Here is a 16891-nt window from a genome sequence, read left to right on the forward strand (position 1 = left end):
TTAATTTATAATTGATTATTATTTATTAAAATAATTCAATAAAATGTAAAGAGGTAAATTAACATTTAATAAGGGATTTTTAATATAATTTTATTGCTGCTAAAAATAAAATTTTTGAGATTAAATTTCTACTGAAATTGTAGTTCCGTTCCGGAGCCTTCTTATGTAGGGTTCCGATGCGTTCCGTCTAGAATTATCATTTATCCCATAAACTGAAAAGTACCGGAGCCGGCACAATTTAAGCTCTGACTACACTACATATTTTCCAGTTCTTGTGAAATGTGGGTTTGCAGTCTGTTGAAGCTAAAATGAGTAACGGTATAAACAGCTGAATCTTGAATAGCAAATTCTGTAAGAAAGTTTGGAAGAATTTTGGTGAAACAATAAATTACTGAGGGGACTTTTCGTAATTAAAACTTATTCTATACAGTAAACAATATTTTAGGTAGTTAAGTTTCAACTCCAAATATTAGAATTTTTACTTTTCCGATGAAAAACAGAAAATATTTCAAAAGGAAATACGAAACTACTATTAGGAGATGCTACAGTGAACTTCAGTGACGTCACAGCCGAACGAGTCGCTGGCTTTTCGTTTGTTTACTCCAAGTGAGCTAACCTGTTCTTTCTACGGACCTTGCATGCAGGCAGCCAATGACTGCTGAACTACCCGAATGCACAAACGTTTAGGATATTTTAGGAACCTTGCTTAATACTTCTCTTATTTTGTCAACACTACTCATCTTGTTTAACTGATGGTCTTCACCAGATGCACAGTAAAAAGAAGCTTTGCTTCCTGAAACTCTAATTCGTTCTTAGTAGTAATAGAGCTCGAATTCTGTGATATGATTTGGAAGCCGAACTGATAAAGATAATAATAAAAAGTTGGTAAAATTAAAGCTGATAAGATAAAATAAAAAGTCGGATTTAATTAATAAAGAACACCAGTCTTCAAGTCCTAAAGATCTAAGTCTTAAAGATCAGTCAGACTGTCAAAATTATTGTGAAAATTAGAGTTCGTAATCAAAAATTTTATCTGCAATATAAGGCTTTGTATAAGTAAAATAGATAGAATCGATAGTTTTTAAAATTTCTTTATTGATTTTCATTAATTTGATTGTATAAATTTCTGGTTCGGATTGGCAACTGCAAGACTGAGTTTCGATTTTGTCGTTTGACGCATTTATCGGAGTGAAGTGTAAAGAGATTTAAGAGGTGTAATATTAATTTTTATAAATTTTTTTCTGTTTCATCAAGTGAAATGTTATTTTTAAATGCAGTGTGATATTAATATTTTCTTATCACGCTGTATTTTTTGTTGTAATATTTTCTGTCGATTTTGCTATGGAAAAGGTTTAAGATGTATGCTTAAAACTTGTAGCTATTTGTTTAATTTTTATTATTAATTTGAAAAACAGCATCTCGTTAAAGCTAACTAAACGCTACTATTAATTATATTTGAAGTCTGAGTTCTGTAGTTTGCGAACTATTTGAATGTGAATTTATTGTCAGTTTTCTGCTCCAGGACATTTTGTAGCTATTATATTTAAAGTTATACGCAAAACAATTTTTTTTAAACCAGATTTTTGATTGACTTGTTTTCAGTTATATAATATTTTCTCGTTTTATGTAGAAAATTTTCACTAAACGTTTGAATTTTTTCCCCCCAGTAGTATGTATGTGTGAAGTTGGATTGAAATCTGGTATATACTTAAGCATATGGAAGTTTTAGATTCTTCCAACGATTACATATTCTGTTGCTTCTGCTTGAATTTCAGTTCACTAAATTTTTCTTATACATATTGAAAAAAAGCAATTTTAATATGTTTCTGTTTTTTAAAGCATGGTGTTTCACTTGTGTGCCTTGTGATCATAGTTTTACTTACTTTAGAACCCAAGAAATATTTCGCGTATAAGTTGTTTAATATTAATGAAAAATTTTACTTTTGTATTTCCTAAATTATATTAAATAAATATTGTTTATTAACTCTGCTGATGTCAGTTGAAGTTACAATGTAATAGTCTTCACATTATTCCATCACATTTCAATATCTCTATGAAATATGTGTTAAATATAATACCACAGTTGGTGTATTTGTAAGTTATGAGTAATGACTCTTATTTTGTTCATAGGAAGTCAACCAAATTAAATTTATTATGTATGTTCTTGTATTGTAACAATGTTATGTTAGGTATTTACAACAAATTAGTGCAAATAACTGTATATTTAATAAATAAAACAATATATGTATATATTTGTAAGAATTGGCAGTGTATTTTCTGATACATTTAATTTTATTCAAAAGTAATTTAGTATAATTGAAAACAAAGTCACAAATTATGAGGTAGAAGTGTATTTGAATGGAATTATTTTTAAATAACTCATTAATGTTTCGTCAGTTCTAAGCTGGAGGCTTGAAATTTAATTTGTCCTTTAAAAGTTAGCTATTTTAAAGAACTGCGATATACATCTTTTTATTTTTTTTTTCTAGTATTGTTATATTAATGGCAGCTAATTTTTTAGTAATTATCTGTTGTGCACCTGCAATGCTTTTTGGGCGCCTGTGAAAGAGAAGCCTAACATGCACACCAAAATCTAAGGATAGTGCTGTGTGAGAAACAAACCATTTGCCGATTCACACATACCCACAAATGTCTGGTAGGTGCATAATAGAAAAGTGTACCAAGATTCACAGATTGGTACTCTTCTGTTATCAGAACTGAAGTCAGAAATGTATGCATTTAAGTACGTAAGTAAGTGTATAGACGCATAAGATAAGCATAAGCACATAGATCCATACACAAGTGCATACATACATTTCTGAATATGCTCCTGATAAAGAGATGAGTACCTACAGATGTGTGGCAAATGCATAACAGAAAAGTACCAGTTTTTTTTAATATAGTTATAAATAACTATATAAAAAAATAGGTACTTTTCTTTAGCATGTATGTCTTTAAACATTTTAAAACACAATTTTGTAAAACCACATACAAGATACTTGAAATTTAGTTCCCTCCCGTTAGTCTCTGTGTTAATATATGTAAAATAAGAAAGGGGGGAAAACGATTAAAAAATTAGTTCCTGAAATATAAATTATAAGTTTGAAGGTACAGTACAAAGTCTTTAATCCGGACTCGATGGGACTTAGGCGATTCCAGATTAGGGGTTTTTCTGGATTATAGATCATCAATTTAAATCTGGTAAGATGGCATGCAGAAATTATAAAATTAAAAATATGAAACTGTAATTTATGAAGTAAAGAGCAATTATGATCTAAAGGGTATCAAAATTTACAAAAAAAAAAAAAGTTTAATATGTATTTACTTAATTAAACATTTCTTTCAATGTGCACATACATTACGCATAGTTGAAATTAGAAAATTGCAACCAGAAAACTATTTGACGTGTATTCGTAATATTTATAATGACAAGGAATTTGATTTAAATCATATCAAAGACGGAGTACATCGAGATGAAATACTACATTTAGTAAGGAATTATAAGCCGAATAAAATAAAAACATTTGCCCTGAAGATAACGATAGTGCTGACAGATCAACTTCCAGTTCATTGCGCGCCGCGACGTCCTTCCCCGCGCAGAGCAGCGTGAAATTGATAAACAGGTTTCGGAATGGTTAGAGAAACAAAGGATATGCCTTTATTCATTTTTTGCAGCAATTTCACTTTTTGTTTGATGACATCCAAACATGCTTTTGCTTTGTAGATACTTTGGCAGCTCCAGAATCGGAAACTCTTTTTTGACATAATTGAAAGTTCAAACTTACTTTTTCTAAAATTGCTTTAGCAGTCTGCAATAAATAATAAGCCGGATCCAATTAGAAGATTAAGGAACAACGCAATCTGCAACATAACTGAAATAGATAATTTTAGCCTAGCTTATACCGTCCATTATACATTAAATGCGCATGCATAAATGTATTATGCGCATGCGTATACGCGTTATGCATGTACACATGCACAGAAAGTTTGTAGCTTTGAGGTCCAGATTAAAGACTTGTACTGTAGTAACTTAGTTATCTTAAGTATAGAATTATCAAGGTTAACTGAGGATCCTTGAATATAATTTTGGGGAAGATTTAAGTGCAGTAGTTATTTATCACTATGTACAGATTTATTATGAACCTTTTTTTATTGTTATGGCTTAAATTTAAAAGTAAATTTGGATTTACTACTGCAGAGAATTGATTGGTGATAGTACACTTTTAACTTGCCAGGCTCTCCAATGGCTGATTGGCGTTGGTTTGAAACATGATATTAAGATTAAGGTAACAAAAAATACTTGATGTTTAGCATGTATGAATTGAAGTTAGGTGAAATAGCTTGCTGTTAAACATATGCAAGTTAAATTTAGGTTTAAGCAGGGAAAAATATGATATGAAGCATAATGTTAGCAAAAAAGCATGATATTAAATGTATGTAAGTAAAATTGAGCCAGTTAAACATGCTACCTATTTTATATGAATTAAAGCTAGGAGGAAATGTATATAATAAGCATACATAAATAAAATTCAGTTTGTTAAACATGGTACAGTCAAAAGTCTTTAATCCTGACTCGTCTGGACTTCGGCGATTCCGCATTATAGATCATCAGTTTAAATCTGGTAAGATGGCATGCAGAAATTATAAAATTAAAAATATGAAACCATAATTTCTGAAATAAAGAGCAATTATGATCTAAAGGGTATCAAAATTAAAAAAAAAAACTTAATATTTATTTGTTTACTTTGTTAAACATTTCTTTCAACGCGCACATGCGTAAAGCATACATTACGCGTAGTCGAAATTAGAAAATTGAACTAGAAAACTATTTGATGCGTATTCATGATATTTATAATGATGAGGAATTTGATTTAAATCATATCGAAGACGGAGTACATCGAGATAAAATACTGTATTTAGTAAGGAATTATAAGCCGAATAAAATAAAAACATCTGCTCTGAAGATAAGGATAGTGCTGACAGATCAACTTCCAGTTCATTGTGCGCCGTGTCCCTACCCTGTTGCAGAGCAGCGTGAAATTGAAAAACATACACTCACGTTTGTGAAAATTGCAACACCAAGAAGGAATCGTCATAATTGAATGCAATTTAATACACAGTTGAGTGGTAGTGGTACAAATAAATGATTAAATGTTCAAAGCAAAGAAACAAGAACAAGAGATCAGAATCAGTATTTTGTGTGGCCACCACGCGCCGCAATAAGTGCTGCTACACGACGTGGCATGGAGTCAAACAAAGTTTGAATGTCTGACTGAGGAAGAGCATTCCATATCGTTTGTACGCGTACCCAAAGTTCGTCTGCAGACGCAACAGGACGAGGATCACGAGCAAGACGCCGACCAATGACATCCCACACATGTTCAATTGGCGACATATCCGGGGAACACGCAGGCCAAGGAAGAAGCTGTACCTGCTGCGCTGCAAAGGATTTAACAATCCGAGCAGTATGAGGGCGGGCATTGTCCTGTTGAAATGCAGCGCCTGGCAAGCTTTGAAGGAAGGGAACAGCTTCGGGCTGTAGAACTTCACGGATATACCGGTTGCTGTTCAGATTGCCCACAATTCGTAGCAATTGAGATCGTCTATGATATGCTATGGCGCCCCAGACCATAACTCCGGGTGTTTGTCCACTGTGGCGTTCGATAATGCACTCCGGAAGGTGGCGTTCACCGGCATAGCGTCTGACACGAATGCGGCCATCATGGTACCACAAATTAAAGCAGGATTCGTCAGAAAACACGACATGCTGCCAATCAGCACGCCAGTCTCTATGCTGATTGGCCTATTGTAGCCGCAGGCGGCGATGGTCGTGCGTTAGGCGGATCCTGTATAAAGGAGTCCGTGCGCGCAGTCCACACTGCAGCAGACATCTACGAATTGATGAAGCACACAATGAAACACCTGTAGCTATTGACCACAGTACTGCCAATTGTCTAGAGGAAGCTGTACGGTCCGTCCGCGCCATGCGGACCAGGTGTCTATCATCGCGAGCTGACGTCACATTTCGGGGTCCACTTCCGGATTTCCGAGTTGTCCGACACTCGTCCGTCCACTGCTTCCAAACGCGCATCACTGTGCTGCTGTTACGCTGCACACAAGAGGCTACTGCACGATACGACAATCCAGCTTCACGAAGGCCGATGATTCTCCCTCGTTCAAACTCTGTAAGTTGTTCAAATCTCGCTCTCTTTCGTCGACGAGGCATAAGTACAGATTGAGTTAACGTTTACCACTAGCAGATAACCACCGATAACCATACACGCCTCGCTACAGCTGTCTATTTATTCGGATCCATCAGCCGTTCAGAGGGCGCTGCTCAGCATACGCATGCGCTACGGATTTGCAATTCTAATCATTTGCATATCATGCGCTACTTTGCATTTCCTGAAAATTTCAGCTCACTCGCGTAAGTCCTTCATGGTGTTGCAATTTTCACAAACGTGAGTGTATTTCGGAACAGTTAGAGAATCGAAGGATATGCCTTTATCCATTTTTGCAGCAATTCCACTTTTTGGCTGATGTACATCGAAACATTCTTTCGCTTTGTAGATCCTTTGGTAGCTCCAGAGTCGGAAATTCTTTTTGACATAATCAAAAGTTCAAGCTTACTTTTATAAAATTGCTCTAACAATATGCAAAAAATAATAAGCCGGATCCAATTAGAAAATTAAGGAACAACACAATCCGCAACATTAACTGAAATAGATAATTGGATAATTTTAGCTTAGCTTATACCGTCTGTTATACATTAGGCGCGCATGCATAAACGTATTATGCGCATGTGTAAACGCATATGCGCTTGCGTAGACGTATTATGCATTGACGCATGCACAGAAAGTTTGTAGCTTTGAGGTCCGGATTATAGATCATTCCATATTATGGACGTCCAGATTAAAGACTTTTGACTGCATTTAGTATCTATAAGTTAAAGTTAACAAAAAGATTAAAAAAAATATGTAAGCAAAATGGTTAGGTAATTAGCACCTATAAATTAAAGTTACCAGAAGGAAACATAATATTGCGTATGTGTAACAAAAAATTAATGTTAGTTAATGAACTCAATTTGAAATTTATTCCATTATTTCAAAACAGTTAAAAATGCTTGTACAATGTAGCAATACTCATTTGCTTTTTATTAGATTTGCGTGGCCTAGGAAGGACTTATTCTTCTTCCCGCCCCCAGACTTGTACTGTTAAGAATACTATCTTTTTGGGAAGGAATGAAATTTAAAATTTTCCTCAACCTATCACATAATGTTTAATTTAATTATCCTCAACATTATATTTAATTTCATGCCAAAACAAGTATCTGTAGAGTCTGTGTGGGTGACAGAAGTTAAATCTATGGTGCTTCTTGATTTAGAAAGACATTTTAATGAACCAGAATGTCTACTGCGACCAAAAAAAGGGGGGACAGTTCTATATCTCGCGTTCTACTGGCTGATTGACAAAATTCAAATTGCACTTTTCATGTCTCGAAATTGCGACTTAGAATAGGTATTAGATTTATATATAGCACTATTCTAACATAGGTATTTTGACATAAAATTGGACCTTTTTCTGAAATAACCTACCAATTTTTTTACATATTTCGATTCTACGACTCAAATTATGCCAGATTGCAAAGTTTTGTTAAAATCGTACGAGTAGTTTTAAAAAATTAGTTCTCAAAATTTTAGCTCCTCAATGTTAATTGAATTTGGAATACATTAATTAATATCTCTTTTTTTTAAAAAAAAACTTTTTTAATTTTTTCCTTTCACATTTCGAAATTTAGGTTCATTCAAAATAAAATTCACCCATTTTTTGTGTTTTATTTTTAAAATTTCTAATTTAAAATAATTTTTTCGAAAAAAATTTGAATTTTAGCCTATAGATATTTTTACTATCATCTTAAAGTAGACGTACTTCTAAACATAGCTGCAAGGAATTAGAGTTTTTTATTTAAAATTTTTTAAGATGTACACGAATTTACATATTTTTGCATTTTGATTTTTGCTAATAATTTCAAATGTGGTTTATGGATTTTTGTTACAGTGAATTGCGACAGCTATTTTTAACCTTAAATTTCAAATACTTTTTTAGGGAGAATTAATTATATGAATTTTTTTCCTTCAGTGATGCGTAATAAATATTTATTTTATACTATATGAAAAGCTATTTTTTTAGATTATAGATAATATTATTCAAATTTTTAACTTTTTGAATTTGTCTTTCTCTCTCTCTCTCTCTCTCTCTCTTTTTTTTAAATATTTGTAAGAGTAAATTTTTATTTTCGCCTTGTTATCGTCTGCTACTTTACTTTGACTGCATTTAAATTGAGTTATCTAAAGCTGAAAAATTTCATTTGATGTTTATTTTCACAATGTTTTTAAGCAAACAGGACATTGATAGTTTGGGTCATGTCCCAGATTTAAAAATTATATATATAAGTGTAAATTTTTACATTAATCCTCTTCGAAAGAATGTTTTAAGTAGCTAATTTTCTCTTGTGTTATAGATTGCGTAAAAAACATAATCTTTAGTGTGATTTAGATTGTTTGTAGCCGAGGTCACTCAGTGGTACAGAATAAACATTGCTGGACTGTTTATTTCTTTGTCATTCAACAAAAAATCTTTTAATTTAAATATTTATTCTTTGGACTTTGCTTTAAACTTTATTTATAGTTAAAATGCCTAGAAGATGAAAAGCTGTCTTCAACTGAAACACAGTTGATGTAATTGATATTTAAAAAAAAAAAAAAAAAAAAAAAAATGACAAGAATGCAAAATTTATGGAAGTGTAACTATCGAAAAATCTTAAATTTCTTGTGGTTGAGCACTCAAAATAAATGTAGAAGGAAAGAAGAAAATTAGGGAGAAAAGTAAAGCACAAATTTAAAGTAAAGGGGAATTTGGCTGTCAAACAAAAGTAAAGGGGAATTTGGCTGTCAGAAATACCAAAGTTGTTTTGAAAAGTTGGATGCTTTTGAGTATACTTTTAGAATACTTCAAGAAATTTGGGTGTTTAAAGAGAGAACACTTGGATGTGTACACCAGCAAATACCATCAATTGAGCTTGTGCTAATGGAAAAGACAAAAACGATATCATTGCAAGTGAAGAGTGACTGGTTTTCGACTATATGTTTGTATAAATTTAAATTACGTTATAGAACATCATATTATCTATCATAAATGAAGAATCTCATGATTTCTTAGTCAAATTATTTGAATATTCAGGAATTTATCCAGTGATGTATGTGGATGTAACCTAAAGATGCTTTCTCTCTTGATGAAATCAGTCTTTCCTTTCATCTCTTGCCTTAAAATGCTTAGCCTCTAAAGACTGATAAAGGCTCAGATTAAGTACTGTTGAAATGGAATGAATTGTATTACAGTCAAAAGTCTTTAATCCAGATTCATGGGGCGATTCCGGATTATTGTTTTTTCTGGATTATAGATCAGTTTAAATCTGGTACGATGGCATGCAGAAATTATGAAATTAAAAATATGAAATCACATGCGTAAAGGTATTATGCGCACTTTCGCGCATTTGTAGCTGCGTTATGCGTTTACGCATGTGCAGAAAGTTCGTAGCTTTGATGTCCAGATTATAGGTCATTTCGGATTATGGACGTCCGGATTAAAGACTTTTGACTGTATTAAGTTACGGCAAAGCAGTTCTATCTGCTCTAAAAGGAGGGATGCATTCGTGAAGAACTTTCTATGGGAAACCAGCTGGAATACACATTACAATGAGAAAAATCCCGAAAGCGCCCATGCAACCAGCCCATATGTCTTATGAAATTTTTAATAAAAAAACTAAAAATAATTTTTTTTGGGTATTATGCTTAGAAATATATCTACTTTAAGATGATGGTAAAAATTTTATAATACAAATTTAAAAAATAAATCATAAAAAATGGGGGAATTATATTTGGATTAAGCCTAAATTTCAAAATGTGAAAGGAAGAATCAAATAAGTTGAATAAAAAAGAGTTATTAATAAATATATTGTATTTGCCGGCATATAAGACTCCCCTTTTTTCTTTGAAAATAGGTCTGAAAAATAGGGTGTGTCTTAAAAAGTCGATACTCAGTTTCTGATAATATTCATTTCTAGATATTTCCTTTATTTGGAGTTGTGCGATTTTTTTTCCTTGCTATCTTGCGAAGTGTGGGAATAATACAGCTATGTAGAGTTCAGTGAATGCGCATGTGCTGTTGTTGAAGATCAAAGCTGGGTTCGTTTAAACTTTCCAACAGAGACTGAATTGTGCCAAACCTACTGACTGGGGCTTAACTCCGGTGCTTCTTAGTTTTTGGGATAAATCATAATTCTAGACAGAGTGCACCGGAACTTCTTTTATGTAACTGAAGAACAACTTCATCATTTTAATAGTAAAAATCAATTCTAACATCTGAATGCATGCTTTTCTTTCCTTGGATGGAGACCTTTAATACTAAACCTTTGGATGGAGATCAAGACTTCTAAGCAAAGAAAAGCCCCCATCTACATGTCAAAGGTTTATTCGCCAGAAAGTACATTGAATTTATGACAGTAAGTAAATTAGTCCAACCTTAATGTCATTCCGCGGAAAAGAGCAAGTTCATAGTTTTGGGAACAATGTAACCAAAGATGGGGGATGAAAATTGTCACATGTTTTTTTTTTCAGCTAACCCTCGGATTCGATGAATTTTTGTTTTCATACCTACAGGTCATCCATTAAAATTTTCTCCACATTCCTTACTGTTTATAATATTCTCTCTAGTTTAATTAATGAAGCTTAACCATTTTAACATTTTCCATCGATGTCCTAGAAAAAGAGTATTTTTTTTTATCATCCCTTGAAGTAGTACATCATATTCAACTTAAATTAAACCTCAGATTGGTTGAGTTTTTTTTTATTTTTTCTATGAAATTGTAATTCCTGCCGAAATTCAATAAGTCAAGGTCCAGTATTTTATTTTAATATTTAATTGTTTACCATTTATTTAATAACTTGGTATATTTTTATTCATCTCTTTACGGTTTATTAAATTTTAATATTTATTGCTTAATTATTCTAATCATTAATTATTTTACTAGTCATTTTATTTATTTAGTTATTTTTTATCATCTTTCGTGACAGTCTTCCATAGAACTCTGGCACGGTTAATCTTTGGATTATGGTAACTTGGCGATTTTTTGGCGAAAATTTGGCGACCGATCCTGCTACAGCAACCTGCTAGTTTTTGTTTGGACGCCATTTTGTTTTCACGAAGTAAAGGCTTGGGTTTTTTTTTTTTTTTACTCAACATTTTTTTCCCAACAATCTGCTAACCGAATTAAACTTATGCTAGAACTTTTATGGAACAAAAGTACTTAATCATGACGAAGATTAGGTGCGAAATTGGGACAAAGTGCAGAATCGCCCACTGCTTGCCGTGTTTTTAAGAACTTACACAGTATCATCCATGTACATGTGGACCTATTTTCACTTAAAAAAATCCCAGAATTGCACAAAAATGGCATTGCGCACACTCTTGACTTTATCCATGTACACTGCTAAAGTCCTAGCTAGTAACCTTTATCGCCTTACCAAAATGTCTCCAAACTACCTGTTACCATATTTCAAAGATTAGGCCTTCTGCACTTCAAATTTTAGAAATTAAGCTCTGTTTTCCAATTTTTGTGAACGGCTTTTAAGTGTGTGAAATTTCTACTGTTTTCTTAAATTTGTTGGGAAGTTGCGGCTCAACAGCATTGGCATTGCTATAACAATTTGTTGTATGATGACTTGGATGCTGATCTAGAACAGGTTTCAAGTGTCTCTTCATTTAGCTCTGGAGATGAGTGTCTGGGTTTTGATGAAGAAGATTAAAATGCATTCTTTCCTAGGTAGATTGGGTATTTGCAGAAGGTATTACTTTGTATTTATATTTAAAATACTGTAAATTCATTATAATGGTCAGTAATAATGTTTTATCCTTCAAAAATGTATATAAAAAAGGGGTGCGTCTTATATGCTGACAAATGTGGTATATCAAATTCAATTAGCATTGAGGAGCTAAAATTTTGAGAGCTAATTTTTAAAAACTACTTATGCGATTTTTATAAAATTTGGCAGTTTGGCATAATTTGAGTCATAGAAAATTATAAAATACCTTAAGTAAATGGAGATGTAGTTATGTCTTTCACTGTTAAAAATAGGTGTGAGAAAAATTAAGCAATTTCTGCATCTACGAGCAATTAAATTGGCAATTTTCAAAGTAATACTACAAAATATAGACATTAAGCTTCTCCAAAATAAAATAAAAAAAAAGCTTTAAAAGGGACACGTTTTCCGTTTATTGTGTTTCTTGTGAAGATTGAATATTAATGTTTTTGTCTTTGAACTGAATATTAATGGTTTTTGTCTTTGAAACTTAATCAAACTTTTTACTTTTTCATAAGCTCTAGTTTGCCATTATTCAATGCTCACCACAATTCTACAGTGAAGAATTACATTAATTTCTGCTTTGCAATCAATGATTAGTGATCTGATTAAAGTATTACATAATGACTAGTGAAAATTAGTATTTTTCTATTAAAGGGTACAAATAATAATTTTTTTTTTTTTTTTTTTTTTTTACATGTAGGTATTTTTGTATTATTTGCATTTAAGAATTAGCAACTGAACTTTCAGATATTAATTAACTACTATTTAAAGTTATTTCTTTATAAAAAATATATTTTCTTTCTGCATATTTTTATTATTTAAAAATTGGTAGAATTAAAAAATCTATTTGTCGTTGAAAAAATTCAATAATTTTTGTCTGGTAACAAACCTGCCATTGCTAGAAAAACCATTCTTTTTGAAATGCTTGCATAATACTAAAATTTTGCTTGCAAATCAATGTTTCAAAACTCTTCCTACTAATTTGGAAAAACAAATATGATGAAAAGGCCAGAAACAAATTTTTACCATTATTTATGCATAATACTCAACTGTTCACTGCATGAACAAGCACAATATCAGACTCCAAATATATGTTACAATTGTTTAGCAATTTTCACCTCCTCTGCTTTTTATATTGTGCTGATATAGGGTAAGAAATAGTTCCTTTACTACTATGGTTGCTCATGAATGCTAAAACTTTGGAAAGTTATTCTTGATTCAAAATGCTGGCCAAGTTGGGGATGTAGTGTGTGTACGAAACAGAATTCATGGCTTCATACTTGAAATTTCCTCCATCTTGTTAATGATTTGATTTGATAAAATCATCGAAATGTTGTCTGTGGGACTATTTTCTGAACATATCACTATAACAGCAACTTAATATTGTTCAAATGTATGATCACTTTGCAGTATCCTCCACTGAAATGCTGAGTATGTACCTCCCTACCCTTTCATACATCCACTATAGGTTATGTTTTATATATGTACACTGCTCAAAAAAAGAAATGGGACAGTTCTATATCTCTCGTTCTACTGGGCTGATTCACGAAATTCAATTTGCGTTCTTTATGTTTCGAAAGCGCGACTTAGGATATACAGTCAAACGTCATTAATCCGAACACCCATAATCTGGACCTCAAAACTACAAAATTTCTGCGCATGCGTCAACGCATTACGCATTAGCGTAATATCTTCACATATGCGCATATGCGTGTACGCATGCGCATAATACGTTTACGCATGCGCGTTTAATGTATAATGGACGGTATAAGCTAAACTAAAATTATCTAATTATCTATTTCAGTTAATGTTGCAGATTGCGTTGTTCCTTAATCTTCGAATTGGCTGCGGCTTATTATTTTTTCCAGACTGTTAGAGCAATTTTATAAAAGTAAGTTGGAACTTTTGATTATGTCAAATAGAATTTCTGATGCTGGATTTACAAAGCATGTTTCGATATCCATCAAACAAAAAGTGGAATTGTTGCAAGAAATGGATTAAGGCTCCTTTGTTTCTCTAACCATTCCAAAATCTGTTTATCAATTTCACGTTGCTCTGCGCAGGGTGGGGTGATGGCGTGGTGCATGATGAACTGGAAGTTGATCTGTCAGCACTATCCTTATCTTTAGGGCAGATGTTTTTATTTTATTCAGCTTATAATGCAGTATTTCATCTCGATGTACTCCGTCTTTGATACGATTTAAATCAAATTCCTTGTCATTATAAATATCACGAATACAAATCAAATAGTTTTCTGGTTGCAATTTTCTAATTTCGATTATGCGTAATGTATGCTTTAAGCATGCGCGCGTTGAAAGAAATGTTTAATAAAGTAAACAAATAAGCATCAAGCTTTTTTTAGTCCAAAGGGGCTTTGTCCCTGAAGGACTATTTGTTTTCGTTTTGCGATTTTGCGTCGGACTCATAAACGTCAGTTCACTTTTCAAACTGTTGCCACAAAATGTTAGAGTCCTGCATTATATTTGAAGAAATTAAATAATGAAAAATCTGCATAAATGATTGTCTATTTCTCGCATTGTGATAAAACAATGGTACATAGAGCCATCGAATTTTGAATGATGAAATCCTACTGCGAATATGGGCATCTGAAATCCCAAATTTGGAATTTGTTTTATTATAAATTTTATATTTTGTAAAACTTTAACGAATTTTTGATTTACAAACTCAATGCTTTAAAAGCGAGAAATGGCAACGTTATATAGAAAAAAAATACTTTTATCTCCAGCTCGCGAGACTGTGTATATCGGAAATCCTAAAGATATGCTTAATTTAACATTATTTTGCGATATTGCTCTTGAACTGAATTTTATGGTTTAAGTGCAAAGAACATGATATTTAATAAATTAAGGTAACACTCAAAACGTTAAAAAAACGCCCCTTTGGGACGTAATTTAAAATCTGAAACATTTCAGATTTTTTTTTTTTTATATTACTTTTTTTTTTTTTTTTGTAAATTTGATACCCTTTAGATCATAATTGCTCTTTATTTCATAAATTATGGTTTCATATTTTTAATTTTATAATTTCTGCATGCCATCTTACCAGATTTAAACTGATGATCTATAATCCAGAATCGCCGAAGTCAAAAGTGGATTAAAGACTTTTGACTGTATATTAGATTTATATGTAACACTATTCTAACATAGGTATTTTGACACAAAAATCGGACTTTTTCTGAAATAACATACCATTTTTTTTTTACATATTACGATTCTGAGACTCAAATAATGCTTAGATAGTAAATTTCGTAAAATTTGGTGTGAAATTTATGGAGAAATTCAACAGTTTATGTTGCCGCTTTTTTTTTCAGTTCCCTTTCTACCTCGTGCGTGAGGGGGGAAAAGTCATGATCATTCTTTTTTTCAGATAATAGCCTTTATATTATATTTTTAATTATAATTGTTATTATTTTATGTATCTTTTCTTTTTCAAATTTCATTTTAATTGTTTAAGTTGCATTGTTTCTTTCGAATAACTGTTTTAAAAATTTCTCTTTACTCATTCGAACTGCATAGTTTAAATCAAAGGTGCATCATTTATTTTTTCTTTTTCAAATAGTTTTCTTTATACTATATTTTTAGTCATAGTTACTATTTTATGTAATTTTTAAATTTTTAGACTTTTATTTTAATTATTAGTGTTGCATTGTCTCTTCAGATAATTATTTTAAAATTTTATATTTATTCATTCGAACTGAGCATTTTAAATATATTTATTAATATAAATTTTTCAGAATTTGATTTTATTTATTTGAATTGCATTTCTTTCGGAAGAATACTTTGTAACCCAGACTACGATGTATTTGAAAACTGCATATATTAAAAGAGAAAATACAGTAAAGCATAGTTAACATGCCTTTCAATGTTCCATTCAGATATATACAAGAGAAATGTATAATCGACATTTTAACTTAGGTTGACTTGCATACACTGCTTTAAACAGTTTTATCATTGTGCTCATTGCTTTACACAATTTTATCCTACATTTGGTTTCTTAAAATGTTATTCATATTTTAGTCAAATATTTTATTTTTGAAATCACAAGAATCAAATATCATACGATTAAAAAGTTTTAAATTAAAAAAAAAAAATACAAATACTAAATTTTATGCAAAAATTTATCTTTTCTTCTCTTTTTATTCAGGCATTCTGCTTCATTCTTGCTCTTTTTCCTTAGGCATTCTGCAAGTATATTAAAAAGCATCCAACTTTTCGAAACATCTTGGTATTTTTGACATTCATTTTGAATAAAGTTATCGCCTTCCATTTCATAAAGGCCCACTAACGGCCGAGCGATAAAGTCTCTGAACACTGGTAGTTCACTCCGGGGTAAACGGGCTGGTTGCATGGGGGTTTTCGTGGATTTTCTTATGTATAATGTGTATGCCAGCTGGTTTCCCTTAGAAAGTTCTTCACCAAGGCATCCTTCCTTTTAGGCAGATAGCTCTCCTTTGCCGTAACTTAATAATCCAATTCAATCCATTTCATCAGTATTTGGTCAGAGCCTTTATCAGTCTTTAGAGGTGAAAGTACGAGATTAAAGGAAAGACTGGTTTCATCAAGAGGTTTTGGTTTATTTAATTATGACAAAGCACACTAGGGCAATCTGCCTAAGGGGAAGGATGCTTTCGTGGAGGACTTTCTAAGGGAAACTGACTTGTATACACGTTACACATTGGGAAAGCCATAAAAACGCCCATGCAGCCAGCTCGTTCGCATGATTCGAACCTCGGACCGAATTACCAGTGTTCAGCGACTTTACCACTCGACCGCTGTTTCGTCAGAAGGAAAAAAAAAAAAAAGTCTTTAGGTGACATCCACATACATCACTGGATAAACTCCTGAATCTTCAAATAATTTGACTGAGAAATCATGGGATTCTCCGTTTATGATACAATATGATGCTCTATAATGTAATTTAAATTTATACAACCATATAGTCTAAAACCA

At 32.0% G+C, this 16891-nt stretch overlaps 1 protein-coding gene across 1 annotated transcript in view; it reads left to right on the top strand.

Annotated features, from left to right (window-relative positions):
- The first annotated feature begins 1103 nt into the window (after positions 1 to 1103).
- The window catches only part of LOC118191371 (ras-related protein Rab-3), a 48957-nt gene continuing 33169 nt past the window's right edge, over positions 1104 to 16891 (top strand). Inside the window, exon 1 of the mRNA XM_035362179.2 lies at positions 1104 to 1212. The gene's annotated coding sequence lies outside the window, so the exon portion shown is untranslated. The remainder of the gene's footprint in view (positions 1213 to 16891) is intronic.

Source organism: Stegodyphus dumicola, chromosome 4, assembly GCF_044657685.1.
Source record: "Stegodyphus dumicola isolate Sdum_Otavi_A_Nest chromosome 4, ASM4465768v1".
NCBI lineage: Eukaryota > Metazoa > Arthropoda > Arachnida > Araneae > Eresidae > Stegodyphus > Stegodyphus dumicola.